Here is a 13,339-nt window from a genome sequence, read left to right on the forward strand (position 1 = left end):
CCGTGGGATTCAGTTGAACTCAAGAGTAGAACCTTGAATTCTTCTATTTTCCATGAGCAGACTCTCCATGTTTCACATCTCTGTATAGTAAACACTTTTTCCACCACTGGACTAAAGTTGCCATCTCTTAGAATCATAGAGTTTGAAGAGGCTATCAAGGCCATTTTCAACCCCTTGTTAGCCAAGGAATCCTATCTAAGCATCTCTAGCAAATGATTGTTTAACCTCTGCTTGAACACATTTAGGCTAGAGAAACCAAACACCTCTTGGGTAATTGGTACCATGACTGGAACTGCTGATCCTTTTCTGATTTTTGTTTCTTTGTTATTTTTTAAGCCATCCAAAGAAAGCTTATGACTTGAGTTTTGTGATGGTTCATTGTTTACAGCTCCTTGATTGGCAGATGCTATGTGATTGCATCCACATTGGGATTAGCTAAAACAGTCAGAATTAGGATAATACAGGTGGGTAACATGCTCCTGTTATTTCTTTCCTGATAATAGTTAATCAAAATTCACAAACCTCTTAAGATCTAGATTTAATTTGAATGTGGGAGAAACTGACACAGGGAGTTGGATCAATCACTATCAACCCATCAAAGAAAGGAGGGAACTAGGAGCTAAACAGACTTTAAGCAATAAAACAATTGATAAGGGTGATATTTTTTTTGGGGGGGGGGAATACAGTGCATTTTTCTGACGTGCTTGTTCAGACTTCCTCCAAATTGTCAAAGGGTTTCTGCCCTCGTCATGGATTTCCTTTCTCCATTCTCACAATTTTGTCATCCATAAATATTCTGAGCTGTTTCAGGCATGCATGTAAATCAGCATCAATTAACAAATCTGTTTCGTATTGCTGCTGTGTTGAAATTCCTCCAGAGATGATTTTTTGGAGTTTTCCTGTGTGCTTCCCAAATTGTGGGAATTCCACCTCCCCTCTGGAAAATGTTTAATGAAGGGTGGAGAATTTAGGAAGCCATTTTTATTCTGACCTACACATAGCCTCACAGTGCCACCCAGTGACAATTTATCAGAATGGGGATTCCACAGAGAGGGATGAGAGGAAAGGGAGGGAGGGAGGGGGGAAGGAAGGAGCTCTCTCTTATATTCCTAGCAAATAGATTTTTAAAAGCTGAGATTTTTTTTTTCTATTGGCAATAATGGCCGAATTAAGGAAAGATTTAGTAGAAGAGTCTTGAACTGACTTCTGTTTATTATAAACTGCAATAGATAGGGAACTAAATTGTCTTTCTACATGGGATTTCCCATCTGGCCCAGAATATTATACTTCATCCAAACAAACACCAAGTTAGGGACAGATTATTATGGATAAAATCTAAGAATAGAAAATGACATGGTGGTACATCATAATCATCATTTGTTCTTTTGCCTATAGACTTCTTCAGACCTGTGTATTGGCCTCTGTGTTCTTGTTTAAGATTACAGGAAGCAACATTGCAATGAAAATGATATCATCCAGAAATATCTGACAAGGAAATTATTTATTTATTTATTTGTTTTATTATATTTATATACCGCCCTTTCCCGAAGGACTCAGGGCGGTTTACAGGGTGATTAAAACAAAAAATACAAAAGTTAAAAACAATTTAAAAAATTATATCCGTCCCTGAACAAATAAAACCCCAGTTAAAATTAAAATTGAAATTAAAATTCTCAGCCTGGGCCAGAGAGCTCGAAGAGCCAGGTCTTCAGGTCCCGGCGGAATGAACGGAGGTCGGGGGCAGTCCTAAGCTCCACTGGCAGCTGGTTCCAAGGCGCACCCACTGAGAAGGCCCTATCCCTGGGTGTTGTCCGCCGGCAATCTCTTACTGGTGGTACCCTGAGAAGACCGTCCCTGTGGAAGCGCACTGGATGAAGGGAGCTTGATGCCGGCAGCATCAGAAAGTATTGTGTTGGCTTGGGTATGGATAAGCAAACTGAAGAATAATCTAAACAAGGTATGAAACTGTACTTGTTAGAAGACAAGGAATTCAACAGTGGAAGTGCCGTTTATTCTGGATAACTAAGCATTGCTCCTGTAGACTCTGATTTGCAAGTTTTAATGTCAGTAGGGAAAATAATTAAACATATATAAATATTTTCACTCTATTTAGTGAAATCAATTTACATTTAATACACTTGAAATTAATTAAATTTCAGTCTCTGTTTGGACTGTCACTTTTTTTTAGTGTGGCCCAATGGAAAAGTGTAGCCTGTGGCAAGCTACTCTGAGCAATGTAGATTTTTTTTAAAGTACATCTTTGCATAAGAGGAATGATACAACTACATCATGTTCCTAGCCAGAGCTGGTCTTCTCCATTTTCTGCTACAAGTTGTTTGCAAGAGGCAGCACTGAGATATTGGTCTATGGAGAAAGACTGAAATTTATTCATGAAAAAATATTTCAGGCTTGGAAACATATCATAACAGAAGAAAATTAATTTTGAGATCACATGAGGATGACAGAGTAAGAGGGATTGTATAACATGAAATTAAGTTTTTGGGATTTATTTATTTTTTTAAAAAAAATGCATTTAGATGTAAATAGAATTTCATTTTCCAGTGATTGCTTTATGAAGCCCAATGTCTTATTTAATTAATCAGGGAAGTTTGCATTAGTGACAAACTCCCCATTAGATTACTTTAAAGGTGTCGGTTCTATGAAGACAGCATTAATTGCAGCTCCATCAAGGATTTAATAAAGAGTTGCAATATCTTCATCAGAGAAAAACATATAGCGCAAGGCCCAAGAGGGGTAGAGTTTATCAGAGAATGCAATTTTCTAATTAGAAAATGCAGATGGTTCAGAGCGTTTGAATGCACAAACTGGCACCATTATGCTTTTTAATCCGAGGCTCAGCAATAAAGTAGTGAGAATATCAGAGAGGGGTGGGTGAGAATTTCAGCTGAGCATTTTAGCTGAGATATCTACAGCGGTCCATCTGATTCCAGTTCCAAGTATTGGAACTTTCTTCATCTAGCCTTTATGAGAAGTAAATATGTTGTTTCTAAGACTGGGGTAATAATATAATGCTTGATCAAAATGAGAAAAGGGATCAAGTTAACAAGGTAGCAGAACATGAATCTCAGTCCATTTATTTTCCCCAGTTTTGAATGGCACTCCAGAAATCTTTCTCAAAGGACAACAACTAAGGTAGGCAGTTGGAAGCATCCACTCAACTGGTGTCCTATTTTTTCAATCTGTTTTGATGATCCCGGACTAGGAAAATCCTACTTTGGATGATTGCCACCTAACATTCTGATATTCTCTAAAACATGTTTTCTCCACATTATTGTCCTGGAGGAACCTTTGAAATAATTTCCAGGTCACGGGAAAACCCTGAATAAAAATTGCAAAAAAGAAAAAAAAATACAATTCACTTCCAAGCTACCCAATTCAGATTTTACACAGTTTACAGCTATAGCTATATTGTGGCTCATAAAAATTCCTATCACTGCGATGTGTATTTTTTTTCAATCTCTTTCTGGAACCCCCGAGTTCCATGAAACCCTAATTAAGAAAAGCTGCCCTGAAACAACTAATATATTGATTGGAAAGTCCTCAGAGCTCTCTCCTCCCCCCCCAAAAAAATGCACCCAACTTTAAGCTCTGTCACACAATCATTTATCCAATTAAAAATGAGCAGCTTTTTATAGTTCAAAGTAAAGTCATTGCAAAAGTTGGAGATCAATCACAAAGTGGTTCCCCCCCTGATTTTCTACATAAATCTCTGGGTTGGAAGAAAAACATATCATTCTTCAGTTTGGGCTAGTGAATAATAATAATAATAATAATAATAATAATAATAATAATAATAATAATAATAATAATAATAATAATAATAATAATAATAATTTAATTTTTATACCGCCCTTCTCCCGAAGGACTCAGGGCGGTGTACAGGGCAATACAATAAAATACAATATATAAAAATTAAAAGAAATATTAAATACAGTAGCCCAATTAAATAAATTAATACAAAATGTTAAAATACCCCTAAACCCATCAGACCAGGCCGGCTTGTTCAAATAAATATGTTTTTAGGTCACGTCGGAAGGAGCGAAGGTCGGGATCCATCCGGAGCTCCACCGGTAAACGGTTCCAAAGGTCTGGCGCGCCCACAGAGAACGCCCTCCCCCTGGGGGCCACCAGTCGACACTCTTTGACCGATGGCACCCTAAGGAGGCCCTCTCTGTGGGAGCCGGCAACAGATGCTCCTGTAAGTAACCCGGACCCATGCCATTTAGGGCTTTATAGGTCGTAACCAACACCTTGAATCTTACCCGGAGGACAACCGGAAGCCAATGCAGCTCACGGAGTAGAGGTGTTACATGGGAGTATCGGGAAGCCCCCACCACCACTCGCGCGGCTGCATTCTGCACCAGCTGGAGCCTCCGAGTAGTCCTCAAGGGCAGCCCCATGTAGAGAGCATTGCAGTAGTCCAAACGGGAGATCACGAGTGCATAAGTGACTGTGCGCAAGGCATCCCGGTCTAGATAGGGCCGCAACTGACGCACCAGGCAAACCTGAGCGAAGGCCCCCTGCTAAAAGCCAGAAGATTATGACAATGGAGATTCTCAATCATCCAGGTCATGGTTGTCCCAAAGGTGCTGTTCAGAAGGCAACTGCATTTTCTTGGTTCTTTTTTCACTGAAAACATTTTGCTTCTCATCCAAGAAGCTTCTTCCATTCTGGCGAGTTGTAGCTTTGGGACAGGAGGTTGTCAGTTCTACTGTAGTTCATACCTTAGGTGTGAAAGCAAGCTGGGTGACTTTGCGTCAGTCACTTTCTTTCAGCCCATCTCACCTCACAGGATTATTGTTGTGGGGAAAATAGGGGGAAAGAGGAGGAGTGGATATGTTTGCTGCATTGAGTTATTTATAAAAATAATAAAGACAGAATTTTAAAAATCTTAAAGCATGTGGGAGAAACAGAAAAATAGAACTCTGGCTTTCAGTAGAAGGAGAAAAGAAAGTAATGATGGTTATCTGGCCCAAAGGCTTAATAATATCACATTTGCCATGAGATGTCATTTAACTGACATATGTAATGTACAATGCAGGTAGCATAAATTCCATCAATTGTGCAATGATCTGACACTATTTGCTCCACTTGGATATTGCAATCTTCTTAATATCTGGGCAAGAGGCCAAATTCAATGTTGGTTTGTTTGTTTGTTTATTAAATTTTTATGCCACCCATCTCCACACTAAGCCCTCCACTCCTCAAATAAAGCAGCAGGGAAGAGGATTTTTACGCAGCCTAATCTTGGAACTGTTTCCTTTATGGCAAAGTTTTTCCGTGTATTTTCTTTTATACATTTGATGTTATAGTATACTGTCAACACCATTATACAGTGCATAGGCTTTTTGTTTTTTTTTGTTAATCAGTATAAGGAGGCCGAAATGCTCTCCCTTGAATTATTCTCTCCTATTCTGAATTCCATATATTTCATAAAACCCCAAATCCTACTTAAGGTGAGATATACCGTAGGTTGTTAGAAACAGAACAATAAATAAACTTAATGCATCAAACTAGCCTCTTCTAGTTTTTAGTCTCAGCCCCATAGGCCAAAGACAAAACAATGGCAATAAAAATCTTAATAGAATTTTAACTGTCAGAAAGATGAAAGCCTGGATAAAGGATCATATAGAGATGTTTAGTTCTAGTCCAGACTTCAATGACTTCTAATTTTCTCCTCCACTTTTCCAATCCCTTACTAATCTTGCAAACTTTCAGAAGACCAACTGGTCCCATTTGATGTTGTTGTTAGTTGCGAAGTCGTGTCCGACCCATCGCAACCCTATGGACAGCGTTCCTCCAGGCCTTCCTGTCCTCTACCATCTTCTGGAGTCCATTTAAGCTCACGCCTACTGCTTCAGTGACTCCATCCAGCCACCTCATTCTCTGTCATCCCCTTCTTCTCTTGCCCTCAACCTTTCCCAGCATTAGGCTCTTCTCCAGTGAGTCCTTCCTTCTCATTAGGTAGCCAAAGTATTTGAGTTTTAGCTTCAGAATCTGGTCTTCTAAAGAGCAGTCAGGGTTGATCTCCTCTAGGACTGACCGGTTTGATCGCCTTGCAGTCCAAGGGACTCGCAGGAGTCTTCTCCAGCACCAGAGTTCAAAGGCCTCAATTCTTTGGTGCTCAGCCTTTTTTATGGTCCAGCTTTCACTGCCATACATTGCAACTGAGAAGACCATAGCATTGACTATACGCTCTTTTGTTGACAGGGTGATGTCTCTGCTTTTTAGTGTGCTGTCTAGATTTGCCATGGCTTTCCTCCCGAGGAGCAAGCGTCTTTTAATTTCTTGACTACAGTCCCCATCTACAGTGATCTTGGAGCCCAGGAAAATAAAATCTGTCACTACCTCCATTTCTTCCCCATCTATTTGCCAGGAATTGAGAGGGCCGGATGCCATGATCTTGGTTTTCTTAATGTTTAGTTTCAACCCAACTTTTGCACTCTCCTTCTTCACCCGCAACAAGAGGCTTTTTAGTTCTTCTTCACTTTCTGCCATTAGAGTGATATCATCTGCATATCTTAGGTTGTTGATGTTTCTTCTGGCAATCTTAATTCCAACTTTTGATTCATCTAGCCCTGCCTTTCTCATGATGTGCTCTGCATATAAGTTAAATAGGCAGGGCGACAGTATACAGCCTTGCCGGACTCCTTTCCCAATTTTGAACCAATCAGTGGTTCCGTGTCCAGTTCTCACTGTTGCTTCTTGGCCTGCATATAGTTTTCTCAAGAGACAAATAAGATGATCTGGTACACCCATCTCTTTAAGGACTTGCCACAGTTTGTTATGATCCACACAATCAAAGGCTTTAGCATAGTCAATGAAGCAGAAGTAGATGTTTTTCTGGAACTCTCTAGCTTTCTCCATGATCCAGCGTATATTGGCAATTTGATCTTTAGTTCCTCTGCCTCTTCGAAATCCTGCCTGTACTTCTGGTAGTTCTCGATCCACATACTGCTGACGTCTAGCTTGTAGGATTTTAAACATAACTTTACTAGCATGAGAAATAAGTGCAATGGTGCGATAGTTTGAACATTCTTTGGCACTGCCTTTCTTTGGAATTGGAATGTAAACTGATCTTTTCCAATCCTGTGGCCACTGTTGAGTTTTCCAAATTTGCTGGCAAATTGAGTGTAGCAGTTTTACTGCATCGTCTTTTAAAATTTTGAATAACTCAGCTGGAATACTGTCACCTCCACTAGCTTTGTTGTTGCTCAGCTTTTCTAAGGCCCACTTCACTTCACATTCTAGGATGTCTGGCTTGAGGTCAGTGACCACCTCATTGTGATTATCAGGGACATTAACCTCATTCTTGTATAGTTTCTCTGTGTAATTTTGCCACCTCTTCTTAATCTCTTCTGCCTCTGTTAGGTCCCTGCCATTTTGGTCCTTTATCATGCCCATTTTTGCATGAAACATTCCCTTCATCTCTCCAATTTTTTTGAAAAGATCTCTGGTCCTCCCTATTCTATTGTTTTCCTCTATTTCTTTGCACTGTTCATTTAAGAAGGCATTCTTATCTCTTCTAGCTATTCTCTGGAATTCTGCATTCAATTGGGCGTATCTTTCTTTTTCTCCCTTGCCTTTGGCTTCCCTCCTTTCCTCAGCTATTTGCAAAGCTTCCTCAGACAGCCATTTTGCTTTCTTGCCTTGAAACAAATAGCACTTAGCCTTGAACAAATAGCAATACAGATGTATTAACATGTTCTTCACATTTTGACTAGACACTGAAACCTTTAGTCCCAAATAAATGAACGCCTTAAAAAAGGAGGTCCAAGAGTCCCCAAAGCAAGAGGCCATATCTGGTTTCATCTGTTCCTCCACCATTTCAGAAAGGTCACCTACTCATAACTCTGTTAGTGCTTGAAAGTGCTGGCTAGTTCCACACCTCTGGTTTATCAGGGCAAACCTCATCAGCAGAGTTCAGCAGCAGTTTTATAAATGTCAGCTCTTAAGGCTTACCCAGAAAAGTTCATTGGTGCAGTAAAGCACTCGGTTGGCCTTTTGGATGGCAATGGATTATTATATCCCGAAGGTCAGAGTGATGCAGTTACATTATCAACATGGGAAGAGACAGGTTGATCAATCCAGGGAGTCACCACCCTAATTAATCCTTCATTACTGCTTAAGTCATGGGAGGGAGGGAGGGAGGGAGGGAGGGAGGGAGGGAGGGAAGAAGCAAGGAAGCAAGGAAGGAAGGAAGGAAGGAAGGAAGGAAGGAAGGAAGGAAGGAAGGAAGGAAGGAAGGAAGGAAGGAAGGAATCTATCTCCTAAACAACATTGGGACAGAGAAGCAAATGAAGGATTTCCCTTTGGAAATAATAAAATAATAATAATAAAATCAGATGCAGGTTAATGCTAACAATATTTCATGAAATTTTCCATTTTTTTCCATCAGAATAGATTTCTGAAGATTTCTTTAAACAAAAACTGTTATTTTTTTTCTGCTGCTTTAATAGCTTCATAATAACATCCATTACCTTCTTCCCATTACAACAGCCATTTTAGGAATAACGATCAACTACTGGTATATATAGACTTCAGGAAAAAAAAAACATAGTCTTTGGTTTATAACGGTTTCATATATATTTGCATATACATGTACACATCCAGCATGTTATTCTCTTCTAAGGTTAGCAGTATTATGGGAGAAAAGGAATAAGAAGTAGCAAGTCAAAGAAATCAAAGGCATGAGAAAAGAGAAAGGAAATACATCCAGAAAAGTGTGTCCATAGCAACTGTCACTGCCATATATTCAATACGGATCAGCATCCTGCCCCTTTTAATATGTGTCATATAATTACACACCTATACAAAGAAGAGATACCAACCATTTTGAAAATAATGACCATCACTGCACATGCCTCTGCAATTAAATCTAATTTACCAAAGTGCTGTTCATTGTATCTCACCTTACTTTTCAACCTTGCTAACTATCCTTGCTTCAGTCACACCCACATATCACTTTATACAGTGCATTTTGTTCTTAAAACTTTCCTCCTCCTCTTCCTCCTTCTCCTTCTCCTCCTCCCTCTCCTCCTCCTCCTCCTCCTCCTCCCTTTCTTCTTTCTTCTCTGTCCTGTGCACACATATAGTTTTTAAGCACACTTCAAACAAGCCACATAGAAATGTCATAAGAACATTATCTCCATGTATTAACATTTCCTCAGTTGCATCATGTACATAATTTCCAGTTTTCAACCTTTTCAAAGCATCGGAGACGGGGCCTAGAGAGCTGTTGGAGGTACAGCCAATCCGAATCTGACCGATTACAACAAAGGTCGTTCACGAGAACTTATCTCGTGGCGATGAGGTTGGCAAGGTCTAACCACTTTGCCACCCTCATCGCGTCTGCAGATAATCGCCCGGCCGCCCTGTTTAGAGTAACTTGCTCCCTCCTTAATCAGGAGGTGAGGGAAGAGCCTCACCAAGAGTATCATCAGTATGTTGATGATACCCAGATTTTAATTTCGACCCCAAACCACCCCAGTGATGCCCTCAACATGATGTCCCGTTGCCTGGAGGCGGTCCGGGTCTGGATGGGGAGGAACAGGCTTCGGCTCAACCCTGACAAGACTGAGTGGCTGTTTGTGCCGGCATCCTGGGAAATTCAGATTACTCCATCTCTTGCCATGGGGGTGAGTTATTACCCCCCATAGATAGGGCACGCAACTTGGGGGTCCTCCTAGACTCACAGCTCTGTTTAGAAGATCATATTGAAGCTGTGACTAGGGGGACCTTTACCCAGGTTCACCTGGTGTGCCAGTTGCAGCCCTATCTGGACCAGGATGCCTTGCGTACAGTCACTCATGCGCTCGTGACCTCTCGTCTGGACTACTGTAATGCTCTCTACATGGGGCTGCCCTTGAAGACCACTCGGAGGCTCCAAACTGGTGCAGAATGCAGCGACATGAGTTGTGTTGGGAGTCTCCCGATACTCCCATGTTACACCTTCGCTCCGCGAGCTGCATTGGCTGCCAGTTTCCCTCCGGGTGAGATTCAAGGTGTTGGTAATGACTTATAAATTCCTACATGGCATGGGTCTGGATTACCTACGGCAACACCTGCGGCCGGCGTCAACTTCCCTCCATCCAGTGCGCTCCCACAGAGAGGGCCTCCTCAGGGTGCCTCCGATCAAAGAATGTTGATTGGTGGCCCGTAGGGGGAGGGCGTTCTCTGTGGGCGTGCCAGACCTGTGGAACCGCTTGCTGGTCGAGCTCCGGATGGCCCCCGACCTTCACTCCTTCCGGCGGGATCTAAAAACTTATTTATTTGAGCAATCCGGCCTGGTTTGATGGGTTAGGGGTTGGGGTTTTAACATGGTTTTTAATTACTGTATATATTGGGCATAATATTTAATTGTTTTTTAACTTTTGTACTTCGTTTTTAATATTTATTGCCCTGTACACCGCCCTGAGTCCTTCGGGAGAAGGGCGGTATAAAAATTTAATAAATATAAATATAAATATTTATAAAAGTTCTTTTCTTTTTCTTTTTTGTTTTCTATGAAAATTTCTCAGGAATATTTTTGAAAGTGGTTTAACATTGCCTTCTCCTTCTGAGGCCTGAGAAAGAGTGACTGGCTTAAAGTCAGCCATTTGGCTTCATGCCTACTGTAAGATAGAACTTGAAACTGTGGTCTCCAGCCCATTTCCTTTAACCACAAGAAACTGCTTCTGCTCATTCTACAAACCTCTGAAATATCCCCTCCAGCATTGCCTCATTTAGGTTTCATCCCAGTTTCAATCTTTTTATTTTTAAAATCTTTCCTGCTGTAATGTAGAGGGTTTCAGTTTATTTACTGTATATTTTCATTTACTAGAGTTCTAACTTACTTTTTATTAAGACATTTAAAAAGCAACGTACATAATGCTCCTTCTTTCCATTGTTACCCAGAAAAAAAAGTGAAGTTATGAGACTGAAAGAGTGACTGGCCTCAGGCCACCCCCACCCCATCACCGTCAAGGGGTCAAGATGGACTAATTTGAGGGTTCCCCTGCTCCTGGTCTAACAAATTAACCCCACACCACACTGACTTTCCTTTCATTCTCCTTATATTGCCTTAAAATCTCTCTGCATTTTCTCTCTTCTTTTAAATTATCCCTTGCTTTGGAAAATACCACCATAAGGCAAGACAAGAAACAATGGATGGAAACTAACCAAGGAAAGAAACAATGTAGAACTAAGGAGACATTTTGCTTTCACAGTGAGAACAAACAACAGTGGAATGGCTTGCCTCCAGAGGTTGTGGGCGCTCCATCATTGGAGGCTTCTAAAAAAAGGTTGGACAGCCACCTGGTATAGGATCTCCTGCTTGAGTAGAGGATGGGACTAGAAGACCTCCAAGGTCCCTTCTATTGTGTAGTGAGTTCCGGAACACATGAAGGACGCCAGGCACAGGAGTATAGCATAACCATCTTTATTAGGTGGTAGCTTGTCAGTCCAAAAGGTGTTACCTGAGCCCTGTTTATACCTGGCCAGGTGTGCTCCCAGCCAATCAATTTAAACCTGGATTTCTCGCTGAAACGCTGCCCCTGGTTGCAGCAGTTTCGGTGCAGCGCCACCTGGTGGTATCGGTTGAGCTGTTGTTTAATAGTGTTAATAACCCCATACATAACACCTTCCAACTCTGTTATTCTATGTTCTATGTTCACTACATTCTTTTCAACTATATAACTCTGTATGCACACTGAATACGTTCTTGCACTCATCCTCATTCTATCTCTTATTGTCATTCTTGTCTTATCCACATCTTTCACTTCATCATTCCACCAAACATCCTTTTTTATACTTCCAATTAGCACAAAACTACACATTTGGACATAATTCTTCTCATTCTCTTCCAAGCTACTTCTACAATCCCTTTACATCTATTTTCCATTTACTCTGTTGGGATATTATTCTGTGTTCTAATATATATTCATAGAGCACTCATACCTTCCTTTCTTCTGCTTTTGCTCTGCCTCCCTCCTCCTCCCCCCCTATCCATTTTTCTCAAGATTTTCTCTTGAGACTAGCAAATAATAGTGGCCTACATTCAGAGCCTTTCTTCCCCCTTATATTCTTCACTAAATCAATCCTTCATAATAAATAATCAGACCAGCATACTTTTAGATTTACTTTGCCCTATTGATATACAATTAGACTTAAATTTAAATCACTTATTCAAAAAACCAGTCCTTTATCAATCAGATTTTCATCAGTCATTTTCGTTTGTACTTGACTTTTTGAATGACTCAGTCACATGCTATATGCTATTTTGTTTAGTTTCTACCCATCCATTCATTTCCTTTAGCAATTTTTTTTCTCCCTGGAACACATTCATTCAGAATGGGGTACAATGTTCCCCAAACATCTCTGATTCTTCTATTATCTTTATTCACTGAAGTGTAACAAGAAACAATCAGGCCCTTACAGGTTCTTATTTGCATACACATTGACAACCTGGCTCATCTCACATATATTTTCTGTCATACATTAGCACTTTTATTTTTAATTAAATTGACACCTTCAGTTCCCTGCATGTATTCATCAATCTCACAAGACCAGGCCACACTCCTTCACATTCACTGCATCATTTGTTTTGCAGGCAGACAAGATATAACATTTGATCATTTTTTAAAAAATAATAACCATGTTTTACTTTTAAATTTCAAGTCACAATCTTCCCTATGATAAGTCATGTGCCAGGAACCAGAATGAGATTGTCAGTTGATCAAAGAAATTGTCTTTATTGCTATTTGGCCATTTACAAGAATCTTGACAGACTAACTGCATGCTCCTAAGAATAACCAGATAAATGCTCCAGGGATTTAAGACGGTCAGGCCTCTGTCATTTCCACTCCTGCAGAGATTCCAGACTAATCAGTCTCTACCCACCACTTCAGCTGCATATTCCATCAAACATTGTTGTTAACAAATAGGCTCTGATGGCACAGTGGTTAAAGTGCAGTATTGAAAGCAAACTTTGCCCACAGCCTGGAGTTCAATCCTGATGGACTCAAGGATGACTCACCCTTCCATCCTTTCAAGGTTGGTGAAATGAGGAACCAGATAGTTGGGGATCAATATGTAAATAATGCTTACATTGTAAACTGCTCAGAGAGCGCTATAAAGCACTATGGGGCAGTATATAAGCCTAAGATGCTATTGCTATTGCTAAATACTAGATCAACATCTAGCACTGATCATTCAAAAATATTAGATAACAGTTTTTAGTAAGATAAAATGAGGTGGCCAAACATTGGGTCTCAAATTCAAAAAAAATATTTCATTGATCATTTTGTTTGTGGTAGATTTGCTTTTTTGCAGATTAGCC

General features: G+C 40.4%; 1 long non-coding RNA gene across 1 annotated transcript in view; it reads right to left on the bottom strand.

Annotated features, from left to right (window-relative positions):
• LOC310632964 overlaps positions 1–1,671 on the bottom strand; it is a 1,456,945-nt gene extending 1,455,274 nt beyond the window's left edge. The window contains exon 1 of the long non-coding RNA XR_014490954.1: positions 1,554–1,671. This is a non-coding gene — a long non-coding RNA (uncharacterized lncRNA). The remainder of the gene's footprint in view (positions 1–1,553) is intronic.
• Positions 1,672–13,339: the final 11,668 nt, after the last annotated feature.

The sequence above is a fragment of the Vipera ursinii genome, assembly GCF_947247035.1.
Source record: "Vipera ursinii genome assembly, chromosome: 1".
NCBI classification, from domain to species: Eukaryota; Metazoa; Chordata; class Lepidosauria; order Squamata; family Viperidae; genus Vipera; species Vipera ursinii.